Source organism: Macrobrachium nipponense, chromosome 25 (assembly GCF_015104395.2).
Source record: "Macrobrachium nipponense isolate FS-2020 chromosome 25, ASM1510439v2, whole genome shotgun sequence".
NCBI classification, from domain to species: Eukaryota; Metazoa; Arthropoda; class Malacostraca; order Decapoda; family Palaemonidae; genus Macrobrachium; species Macrobrachium nipponense.
The window spans coordinates 70119311-70132401 of record NC_087214.1 but is presented as its reverse complement, the minus strand read 5'-3'; the positions used below and the strand labels follow the sequence as shown (position 1 = coordinate 70132401).

General features: G+C 38.4%; 1 protein-coding gene across 3 annotated transcripts in view; it reads left to right on the top strand.

Moving 5' to 3' along the window:
* Positions 1-13091, top strand: part of LOC135199519 (uncharacterized) — a 70138-nt gene that overhangs the window by 37197 nt on the left and 19850 nt on the right. For all 3 annotated transcript variants that reach the window (XM_064227640.1, XM_064227638.1, XM_064227639.1), the window contains one exon: positions 5419-5489. The gene's annotated coding sequence lies outside the window, so the exon portion shown is untranslated. The remainder of the gene's footprint in view (positions 1-5418; positions 5490-13091) is intronic.

Genomic DNA, 13091 nt, shown 5'->3' with positions numbered 1-13091 from the left:
AAAAATAAAATACTATGTATATATATATATCAGATATATATATATATATATATATATAATATATACTATATATATATATATATATCTTATAGTAAACACATATATACGGCCATTAAATTTATTTGAAAGAGAAAGTGTCAAATTTCAAAAAACAAAAAATAAATTTGATGAAAAAATATATAAAACATCATATGAAAAAATATATAAAATCAAAATATGTTAATATATATATATAAATATATCAGTAAAAAATATATAAAGTGTGTAAAAATACATAAAAAGTATAAAAACATATCAAATAAAAATACAAGCAGAAATATATATTACAAAAAGTTGCATTTTTAAAGAGAGTTTACATCCAACAACCTTATCTTCATTAGCATGCAAGCCTAGTTCCGCCTCTCAATTATGGGACGGTAATTACTCGCCTTCCACAACAGCAAGCAAATAGAGAGATAGGAGATAAAACAGAGAGATACGGGGTAACAGACATTAGAGATAATAGCCATAAAGAGACGAGAGAAAGAGAGAAAGAGAGAGGGGGAGATGTCCTTGACAGCTGTCTGTTGGCAGAGTTGTATTAGTAGCAGCAGTGGCAAAGATACATATATATATATGCCTTTGGAACGGTGCATCTTGATTGGGCTGTCTGTCAGTCGTTGGTTGCGCGTGTCGTGTCTCCTTTATTTACAAGAGAAGAAGAAGAAGAAGGAGAAGAGGAGAGTAAGAAAGAGTAAATAAAGGTGTTCTCTCTTTATTTACGCTTGTATTGCGAATTCCTTGTTTGTATTCGTTGTTTTGTTTTTGTTTTTGCTCTTCGTGTTACTGTGACGCGTTTTCCCCTTGTTTTACATAAATGGATTGTTTTATATCTTATTTGTTCATATTTACATAAATTCTTGACGATTCGAATGAAAATGATCTTCCGCTCTTAAACTGGAGATGCGTTGAGGGTGCCTTCTTGAACGTCCACAATAGGAATATATGTATGTGTATACACACATGTATGTATTTATATACAAAAAATTTACTTAAAGAATATTTATCCGAGAGAGAGAGAGAGAGAGAGAGAGAGAGAGAGAGAGAGGTAACACTGTCATTCATTCCTGAATAGGCTAAACCTAGGCAGCAGTTTTTATCTTGCAAAAAAAAAAAAAATCTTTCGTAGAGTAATGGACAAAAACAGACACGAAACCAGACGCAGACGAAATCCCCTAACAGACGGCTCTTTACCCTATCTGTGAGAGCTGTCAGAGGCTCTGAGGACAGTGAGTGGCTCCGTTGCATTGTGAGTCTCTGGTATTCCGTCGCCATCCCTAATCAAAAAATGAAATCTTGTCTACTCACCTTGACGTCTCTGTTGGGCTCTGTTGCTAGCTAGTCTCTGAGAGGCTCTGGCGTGACCTCATAGCATTTTGCCACTATGAAAGGCTCTGCTATTGCCTCATGGCGTTTTTCCAGTTTCCTTGAGTCTCTGGCTTTACATTAAAGCATTTTGTCACTATGAAAAGCCCTGCTATTACCTCATAGCATTTTGCCACCCTCTGAGAGACGCTGGCGTTACCTCGCAGAGTTTTTCCAGCCAATGAGAGGCTCTGCTATTACCTCATAGCATCCTCCCAGTCTATTAGAGACTCTAGCATCACCTCGCAGAGTTTTCCCAGCCTATGAGAGGCTCTTGGTACTTCTGAGAGAAGAAGGCTCTTGTGCTGCTTCAAAGAGACTCAAGAGTCTAGGAGATGCTTTGTTCGACCTTCAGAGAATCTCTGAGTCTGAGAGAGAGGCTCTGGAGGTTTTCAGAGCGTTTAGAGAGTATGTTGGTTGCTAGCTGTTTGTTGCAATTCGTTTTTGTTGGACAATGATTTAAGTTGTCTGTTAAAAGTCTTTGAAGCACTTCTTCCATTCTCGTTGCTTCTCTCTCTCTCTCTCTCTCTCTCTCTCTCTCTCTCTCTCCTGCCAAAGTGTTTGCTAGCCCCTTGCTGTCTCATTCACCCTTTAAAATCTTAAGCAATGCAGTGAAATTATTCCCAACTAAGCTGTCCTTCTGCTTCTCAGTTCTTTGGCTAAAGAGTCTTTCAACGTACTGCTTCAGCCAGTCAAATCAAACACAGTTAATAACAATTAACCAGTGGCTGATCCTGCGTGCTTTGTCCATCTGTCCGCATTTTTCCTGTTCGCCCTCGTATCTTAAAATCTACTGACGTTAAAGAGTTGTAAATTGGTATGTTGGTCATCCACCATCCAAACATCAAACGTACCAAATTACAGCCCTCTAGCCTCAGTAGTTTTGATTTCATTTAAAGTTAAATTTAACCATGATCGTGCCTCTGGCAACGCAACAACACAGGCCTCCACGGTTAGCTGAGGGTTTCATGGGCCGAAAGACAGGTCTGTTTTCGGTGGTCTTGATTACAAACTGTACAGAGAACTTGATAGCTTTTTTTTTTTTTACTTAGGTTTTATTTTCAATCAAGTATCGCTTTCAAAACACACACTTCTTCTTCTCGCCAGTTTTATCAAGGACTCTGGAACGATCTTTGGGGATTTTTACGAGGCAGCTCAATGAGGAGAAGGCTCCATTATCCCGGTCTTATCTCTCTCTCAGTCTAATCGTGCTCAGTAAAATCATGTGATTGCAACTGCCATATTGCACCTGTCTGATTGCAGAGGAGAGAGAGAGAGAGAGAGAGAGAGAGAGAGAGAGAGAGAGAGAGAGAGAGAGATGGATAGCTGAATGAAAAGGGAAAGAGAAATTGAGAGTAATAGCTTCTGAGAGAGAGAGAGAGAGAGAGAGAGAGAGAGATGAATGGAAAATGAGATAAATTGAGAGTAACAAAGTTGAAGAAATAGCTTCTAGAGAGAGAGAGAGAGAGAGAGAGAGAGAGAGAGAGAGAGAGAGAGAGAGAGTCTGACACAGCTAGACACACAAATAAATAGAAATGTGCAGAAAAAGGGAAAAATCGTGTATACATGCATACCTACTTATAGAGAGAGAGAGAGAGAGAGAGAGAGAGAGAGAGAGAGAGAAGAGGGTGGTTCGCCGGGCAGATAGACAGTCAGGCAGAATCATTTTGATGACATAAACTCGAAGCCATAATAATTCTAAAAGCCATATCTTGCCTTGGAAGGCAATTCAAGGGAATTAGCACTCGCTACTTGATGGTGTAATTATTGATAGTTTTTCTTATAATAATAATAATAATAATAATAATAATAATAATAATAATAATAATAATAATAATAATAATAATAATAATAATAATAATAATAATAATAATAGTTTTTAAAATCCTGGCCGCATTACGAGGAAGTCAATATTCCTGAGATCCAAAGAACTGATCCAGACATCTGGAAAAAGAGCGAAACCCAGAGTTCCGTTCCAGATATCTGGAACCAAGAAATTCAGTTCCAGATATCTGGAATCAAGTTATTCAGTTCCATCTATCTGGAACTAAGAGTTTCAGTTCCAGATATCTGGAACCTAGATATCCAAATATGAATCAAGAGATCCAGGGAACTTTTTGGAAAAAGAAATATTCCAGGTATTTAAGAAGAAAATGAAGACAAATCTACTGAAAAGAAGTTCTTGCTAAAGGAAGCTATAAAATCTAAATAAAAAATTGAGGCTAGACAGTTTAAACCAAAAGAGGGCTTTCAAAGTGCATCATAAAGATAAAATGTCTGAAAACATACAGACATTCAAGGAAAAAATTGAAGTGAACTCTAAAACCATTTTCATGGAAGGACAAATTCTTCAGAAAAGCATAAATGGCGTTTACCAGGACCTACAAGAATTCTGTCTCCCCAAGTTAAACACAGGGAGAGGCCCTAGTGCCTCCTTTCCAATTCGTCGACCATATCGATCTGAATCTGACAATAATGTCAGCCCCGTCAGGAGCACCCGAATTCCATGCCACGTCTCTCATTCCAGACGTGTCTTCCAGTTCGACTTGTTCCGCACAAACACTCCTTCCATTTCTTGTTTTCGGCTTCTTAGTAGTAGTAGTAGTGGTGGTGGTAGCAGTTGTATCCCGGGCCATTTCTCTGGCCTACAAAAGGCGAAGCCCTCCTGGAATTGTAGGCCACAGGAAGAAGAAGAAGGAGAAGGAGAAAGGAAAGCCGTCTAAGGGAAAGCTTTTGGGCCACTGACACACATACTCGCCTCGCGCCCTGGCTAGAAAAAAAAAATATATACCCAAACGTCCTCCTGGGTATTCCTGGTTGGTTGATAATTGCATCCGCCGCCTGGTTTTTGATCCGACCAGCAATCATGGGGGATAAATTTATTGGAGTTGGCTCGACGAACTGCATAGATTAGAAAACAAAAAAAAACAACTCGCAAAAAACTGACTCCTTTCCAGTCCAACGAGATTATATTATTAGGGAATTCATTTGAGGACAAGGTGGCCGAAAAACCTGTTGGTTTAAGGGGGGAAGGGAGCTCTCCAGTCCTTAGTGGTGGAAGAAAGAAGAAGAAAATCTACCTCGAAATGAGATCATTGGGTTCTTCTCGCTGATTTAGTTCGCAGAGAGAGTCTGAGTTTGTCAAATGCTCTCCGGAGGAACATTTGCGTAAAAGAGAAGTGTTAGATGTTTTCAGATGCATTCATTTGCTAAACAACTTTCGATTGATGTGAAGTAGCCGAGAAAAAGTAAAATGTTTAGTAATATATATATAGAATACCTAAATGGAATCATTTAATTTAAACAATTATTTTAATTGGTTTTGTAAATAGCCCTCAAGAGTAAAAATGAAATGCCTTGTACTACAGATACAAAATGCTTTAAAATCACTAATTTGTAAAGTAATTGTTGGCAGATGTAAAATATTCTCATAATGCTTTGAAATTTGTTGATTTGTAAAAATAACTGTTGATTGCTGTTGTAAAACAGTCTCAAAATGCTTTGAAATATATCCATACGTAAAATAGCTGTTGACAGCTGGTGCAAAATATTCCATCAAAGTAAAATGCCTTTTACCAGAGATACCAAATGATTTACAAGTCCCTTATTCGTAATATAGTTCCCGACTGCTCCTGCAAAATAGATATATACACTATAGAGTTTAGTATCTTTGCTTTACAAAGCTGAACGATTTACGAAAACTTCTAAAAATGAATTTGCAATATTATTATTATTATTATTATTATTATTATTATTATTATTATTATTATTATTATTATTATTATTTTATTATTATTATTATTTACAGCATTCTCCTTATCACACGAAGCACTAAAAGGATTTTTCTTTATTTTTAGATATATATTTACACTTACATTAGTATTGATTTTTCCACCACCAGCATCATCATTATTATTATTATTATTATTATTATTATTATTATTAGTAGTAGTAGTAGTAGTAGTAGTAGTAGTAGTAGTATTATTACAGATGTGTTTTGTGTTTAACTTACAGGGGAGACCTCCGCTTCAATTGCTGATGACAGAGACATAGAGTCTGGAAATTACACTTCAACAAATTAGAAGGTAAGTGAATGATTTCAGAATGGTAATCTCTCGTAATTACCTTAAGTATCGGAACAAAGGAGAGAGGAGAGGAAAGGAGAAGGCCGAAGCATGATAATGCCGAGGAGAAAAAATTACGAGTTGTGGAAAAACGGAGGAATGAAGAGAGTTCCAGAACTTGAAATAAAGGGCGAGATACACAACCACTGAATAGCCAACTCGCAGGTTTACCGCTCAGTTAGAAGGTGACAGTATACGTACGTAGTGTGAGGGTTATAGTGCATCACAAGGGTTGCAGCACAGTTTGATTATCTCTCTCTCTCTCTCTCTCTCTCTCTCTCTCTCTCTCTCTCTCTCTCTCATCAGTTTGATTATCTCTCTCTCTCTCTCTCTCTCTCTCTCTCTCTCTCTCTCTCTCTCTCTCTCATCAGTTTGATTATTTCCCTACCTCCCTCTTTTTCTCTCTCTCTCCCCCTCTCTCTCTCGTCAGTTTGACACCTCTCTCTCTCTCTCTCTCTCTCTCTCTCTCTCTCCTCTCTCTCTCTCTAAGTCACAAATTAGTAATACTTTCAATGTGTGTCAAGGCTAGCAAGTAGATAAATAGGCCACTAATAGTTCCATTACAGTCGTACTGATAAAATGCTAATGCAGAATACATTTGCAAAGAAGTAATTTACAAGGAATAAATCTATAATGCAAATGAAACCGGCGATTTAATCTCGCGTATATTTTTCAAGCCCATACATGGACCCTCTTACTTGTTATTCAGGGGTTGTTTCAAACTGACCCCCGAATTCATTCGCTTGGTGGAGTTTGACTAATGTGGAAATCATCTCATTGACTATTGTTTTTTTTATCTTATATTAAAAATAAATTTTTTTTTGTTATGTTTTCTGGCAAAGAAAATTATTGAGATGGCTTTGTCTGTCCGTCCGCAATTTATTCTGTCCTCACTTTCAGTCGGCATTTTTTTTTTTTTGTGTCCGCCCTCAAATCTTTAAAAACTACTGAGGCTAAAGGGCTACAATTTACGTTGATCATCCACCTTCCAATAATCAAACATACCAAATTACAGCCCTCTAGCCTCAGTAATTCTTATTTTATTTAAGGGTGAAGTTAGCCATAATCGTGCGTCTGGCTGCATTTTTTATTTGATTTATTTATTTATTTTTTTTTTTTTTGGGGGGGGGCAATATCTGGCAACTAGTCCTTCGATTGTATAGACCAAGTAGAAATTTATGGCTTTCGTCTGATGAAAGAATTATGGCAGCTGGCTAAGGTCTAGCTTTCATTCCACCAATGGATCCAGCTGGACAGTTTCTGGCAGATATTCAGCCAACCATTTAATCCTGTTCCACCAGTCACTTAAGCCAATTAGCGATGTATGCCAGGCGCGCCGTGAACCATTCAGGCATCAGTTATGGGCATATTTTCAGGGTCAATTAATTAGGATAAGTAGGTCCATCCATTTTATGAAGTCTGGGCTATCAAGCCAAGCATTAAAAGAATGAGTTGGGGTAGTTGGGCAACAAAAGAGTTCCAGAAAATGAAAGAGATGAAGAACAGGAATAGAAAGGTGGAACTGGGGAAACGACCACAGTTGAATTGAGTAGTGATGTAAAAGAGGTTGAACAGCAAGGCAAGCCTCCATCCTTCTTAGCTGATGTTATTATTATTTTTGTTCTAACAATTCCCACTATAGACAAACCATTGCATTCTACTTAACTGATTTATTATCTTTATTTTTATCATTATTCCGACTCTATTCACAAGGACAAAGATTATTATTATTATTATTATTATTATTATTATTTTATTATTATTATTATTATTATTATTATTATTATTATCATCATCATCCCACTGTAGAGACAGCTGCAAATGATAACCATCCACAGAAAAAAATATGATTATTATTATTATTATTATTATTATTATTATTATTATTATTATTATTATTATTATTATTATTATTATTATTATTATTATTATTATTATTATTATTCCCACCGTAAAGACAGCTACAAATGATAACTCTATCCACAAGGACTAAGATGTCTGATAATCTCATAGCATCACAGAATCGCTCTGCAATTCCCAGCCATAAAATTGTTGTCGTGTGTTTTTTGTGGGGAGTAGGGGGGCGGGGGGACGGGCTACAACAAATTCCCTCTGCATTCTTGCGTCCCCCAGACCATTCCTTGACCAGACGGGAATCGTTACTATCTAAGGTCTGATCTTATTATTTTTTTAATCGTCTCTTTATTTGTTTCTTACCTTCTTTCAATCCTAAGCGGAAAGCCCACTTATGGACAGAGCCAGTAGATTATATTAAACCACTGAGGGTTCCAAAGGGAGAGAGAGAGAGAGAGAGAGAGAGAGGTGCTATAGGAAAAGGAACATTTGAAGACGACGTGGTGCACTGTAAACACTACTTAAGGGTGTCCGCTGCGTCCCTTCGGCCCCTGGCTACACCCACGTTTTAGCCTTTTACTTGACCTCTGCTCCCTCTTCCTTTTTTAAGTCTTGCTGTCCAACCTCTCTGACTGTTCCTTACCAGTCCAACTGAGTAGTTTTCCCTTTGCTTCATCTCCTTCATTTTCTAAAGCTTTTTACTTTGCTGTCCAATCAACCTAACGCCTACTCTCCACCATCTCAAGCCCTAAATGGGCAAAGTGCTTGGCTTGACAGCCTAAATTTTATTAATCAATCAGTCATTTGCTTGTCAATGACATATCAACCATCTCAAGCACAGTTAATTCCGGGAGCATAAAAGACAAATGCGCCTGTCAATAGTGGCTTATCAGTCGCTTCCTGGCTCCTACGTCGCCTGTCTGTAATGACATCTAGTCCATTTATTTGTCAACTTCGTGTCTCCCTGTCGTTTACTGTCAATTCTGTCAATATTGGAGTGATAAATCCTATTGACCTGTCAAGACAAGACTTCCCTGGATGGCAGTCAGTCGTACAGACTTGTGTTAAGTCCTCACGAGTTATTGTAATTGTTTATTTATTGTTAGGCTTAATAATAATAATAATAATAATAATAATATAAATAATAATATAATAATATTAAATAATAATAATAATAATAATAATAAGAATAATAATAATAATAATAATTAATAAATAATAATAATAATAATTTAATAATAATAATAATGTGGCGCCGTGGAGGAGTGGGTTAGGTCGTCAATAGACTTAAGTCAAGTTAAGCAACATTGGGGCTGGTCAGTCGTTGGATGGGTGACCGCTCTCCTCGGCGTTGATTCCTTGGGAAAGGATCTTTACCATAATTTCCTCAGTCTACTCAGCTGTAAATGAGTACCTATCCCTGATGGGGTAGGGTCCAGCTATGGGTTAAATAGCAAAACTCAGCAATGATGGAAAGAAATGAAGGAATAAACGACAACGACGTAAATGGAACCTCTGGCAACAGAGGAGCTTCGTCCGGCAACCAGGTATTCAACCCAATTGTAGGGGAAGACGGTCAGGTACTTGGAGGTCGTCATCCAGCAACTGATCACCACAACGACAGTAATCAACAGCCTGAGATTGGAGCTACAGAGGCAAAAAGGAAGAAATGGACAAGAGAAGAAAATAAGGAAATATGGAGATGCTACATCAGAAGCAACCCGACGGAGAGAGGATATAGAAGAAGATTGGTCAACATCTGGAATGAGAGGAATAACACCCCCCAAACAGAGCAGAGGCTGGCAGACCAACTGGCTCTCCCCAACAGAAAGAGAAGAACTGGAAAGGGAAATGTCACACGACAACGAATTACAAGAAGACGAACTGAGAGACGATGCCACAGAAGATGACAGGGAGGATGAGGTATCAAACAACGACACACGAAGAAACACCGACGAAGTAACAGAGAGGACGGAATGGGTAGAAAAGATTAGACAATGGATGGACCCAGATACAGAGAGAACAAAAATCCCCTCCATGAAAGCCTACAACAACAAGAAATTAAGGGAGAAAACAAGTGAGGCCAATGAAATAATGGGCATAATACACACCACCAGTATCACAGAAACAAATAACTTGACATATGCAGGAGCAAGATTAGTAGCAGAACTGATGGGGATTCGAACACCAGCACAACCAACCCAACAGAAACCAAAACAGCAACCTCCTTGGAAAAGGCGCCTGGAAAAGCAAATCATGGTGATGAGATTTGACTTGAGTAAACTGAAAGAGATGGCAGAAAAAAGGCTAAGAAGCAAGAAAACAAGGGAGGAACTCAACGAGAAATACAAAGTACAAGAGAGGGGACTAAACAACACAATAGAAGATGTAAAACAGAGGCTTAAGGCCAAAGCACACAAGATCCAACGGTACATGAACAGGAATAAGGGATACCAACAGAACAAACTATTCGAAACCAACCAGAAAAGACTATACAGCCAACTAAGAGGGGAAGACAACCACCCAGAAATTCCTGAAGCCGAACCAAGTAAGAGACTCTGGGAAAACATATGGAGCAATCCGGTATCACACAACAAACATGCAACATGGCTCCAGGAAGTCAAGGAAGAAGAAACAGGGAGAATAAAACAAAGATTCACAGAGATCACGACAGACACAGTCAGACACCAACTAAAGAAAATGCCAAACTGGAAAGCCCCAGGTCCCGATGAAGTCCATGGATACTGGCTCAAAAACTTCAAGGCCCTACACCCACGAATAGCAGAACAACTCCAGCATTGTATCTCAAATCACCAAGCACCCAAATGGATGACCACAGGAAGAACATCCTTAGTACAAAAAGACAAGAGTACAAAAAGACAAGAGTAAGGGAAATATGGCCAGTAACTACCAATAATGTGGAAGTTACTATCAGGTATCATCAGTGAAAGGCTATACAACTACCTAGAGGAGACAAACACCATCCCCCACCAACAGAAAGGCTGCAGAAGGAAGTGTAGGGGCACAAAAGACCAGCTCCTGATAGACAAAATGGTAATGAAGAACAGTAGGAGAAGGAAAACAGACCTAAGCATGGCATGGATAGACTATAAGAAAGCCTTCGACATGATACCACACACATGGCTAATAGAATGCCTGAAAATATATGGGGCAGAGGAAAATACCATCAGCTTCCTCAAAAATACAATGCGCAACTGGAATACAATACTTACAAGCTCTGGAATAAGACTAGCAGAGGTTAATATCAGGAGAGGGATCTTCCAGGGCGACTCACTGTCCCCACTACTCTTCGTAGTAGCCATGATTCCCATGACAAAGTACTACAGAAGATGGATGCCGGTACCAACTCAAGAAAAGAGGCAACAGAATCAACCATCTGATGTTCATGGACGACATCAAGTTGTATGGTAAGAGCATCAAGGAAATAGATATCCTAATCCAGACTGTAAGGATTGTATCTGGGGACATCAGGATGGAGTTTGGAATAGAAAAATGCGCCTTAGTCAACATACAAAAAGGCAAAGTAACGAGAACTGAAGGGATAAAGCTACCAGATGGGAAGCAACATCAAACCATAGATGAGACAGGATACAAATACCTGGGAATAATGGAAGGAGGAGATATAAAACACCAAGTGATGAAGGACACGATCAGGAAAGAATATATGCAGAGACTCAAGGCGATACTCAAGTCAAAACTCAACGCCGGAAATATGATAAAAGCCATAAACACATGGGCAGTGCCAGTAATCAGATGCAGCGCAGGAATAGTGGAATGGACGAAGGCAGAACTCCGCAGCATAGATCAGAAAACCAGGAAACAAATGACAATACACAAAGCACTACACCCAAGAGCAAATATGGACAGACTATACATAACACGAAAGGAAGGAGGGAGAGGAATACTAAGTATAGAGGACTGCGTCAACATCGAAAACAGAGCACTGGGGCAATATCTGAAAACCAGTGAAGACGAGTGGCTAAAGAGTGCATGGGAAGAAGGACTAATAAAAGTAGACGAAGACCCAGAAATATACAGAGACAGGAGAAAGACAGAAAGAACAGAGGACTGGCACAACAAACCAATGCACGGACAATACAAGAGACAGACTAAAGAACTAGCCAGCGATGACAATTGGCAATGGCTACAGAGGGGAGAGCTAAAGAAGGAAACTGAAGGAATGATACACAGAGGGCAATGGCGTGCACAAAAGATCAGGCCCTAAGAACCAGATATGTTCAAAGTATGATAGACGGAAATAACATCTCTCCCATATGTAGGAAGTGCAATACGAAAAATGAAACCATAAACCACATAGCAAGTGAATGCCCGGCACTTGCACAGAACCAGTACAAAAAGAGGCATGATTCAGTGGCAAAAGCCCTCCACTGGAGCCTGTGCAGAAACATCAGCTACCTTGCAGTAATAAGTGGTACGAGCACCAACCTGAAGGAGTGATAGAAAACGATCAGGCAAAGATCCTCTGGGACTATGGTATCAGAACGGATAGGGTGATACGTGCAAACAGACCAGACGTGACGTTGATTGACAAAGTCAAGAAGAAAGTATCACTCATTGATGTCGCAATACCATGAGACACCAGAGTTGAAGAGAAAGAGAGGGAAAAAATGGATAAGTATCAAGATCTGAAAATAGAAATAAGAAGGATATGGGATATGCCAGTGGAAATCGTACCCATAATCATAGGAGCACTAGGCACGATCCAAGATCCCTGAAAAGGAATCTGGAAAAACTAGAGGCTGAAGTAGCTCCGGGCCTCATGCGAAGAAGTGTGATCCTAGAAACGGCACACATAGTAAGAAAAGTGATGGACTCCTAAGGAGGCAGGATGCAACCCGGAACCCCACACTATAAATACCACCCAGTCGAATTGGAGGACTGTGATAGAGCAAAAAAAAAAAAAAAAAAAAAAAAATAAAAAAAAAAATTAAAATAATAATAATTGGTTGACTGCCAATTAGACGATATGTTTTTATGTGTTGATTAGCTAATCAGCAACAATATTTCGTTGGTTAATACTGGAAAAGATATCTCTATAGATTTGCCAATCAGTACAAATGAACGTGTGATTAGGATTTAATCTTTTTGTAATAATAATAATAATTTTTCTATTTTTTGCTAGGAAAATGCTTAATATTCTGTTTACCGTGGGGAGAGAGAGAGAGAGAGAGAGAGAGAGAGAGAGAGAGAGAGAGAGAACATAGCGGTTTATCCTTGAAATGTTTAACTTGGATTTATGACAACAACACCCTAAGACGTAAGTAAAAAAAAAAAAATACACGCTCATAAAAATAGAAAAGTCTTCAAATGCTTCAACGATCACTCCCACTAAACCCGTTATGTTTTTTTTTATTTATTTATTTTTACAAACAAAACAAGTAAATTATCCACCCAGGTTAGTGTGGAAAGGAAGGTCGGTGAATAAAAAAAATATAAGTAAATAAATTAATAAAAAATAAATATCACAAGATTCTTAGAAGCAATTAAAGTGCCAGATATTGTTGTCATTGTTATGAACAATTACAACAAATAACAACAATTTAAACAACAGAAAAACAACCGAAACTTCAAGAGTTTCAAAGACCTTTCCCCTAGATATTTGTCATAAACTGCTTATTAAACTAGGGACAAAGTCTATGTTTAAGAAGTTGGACAGAGATGCAAGGA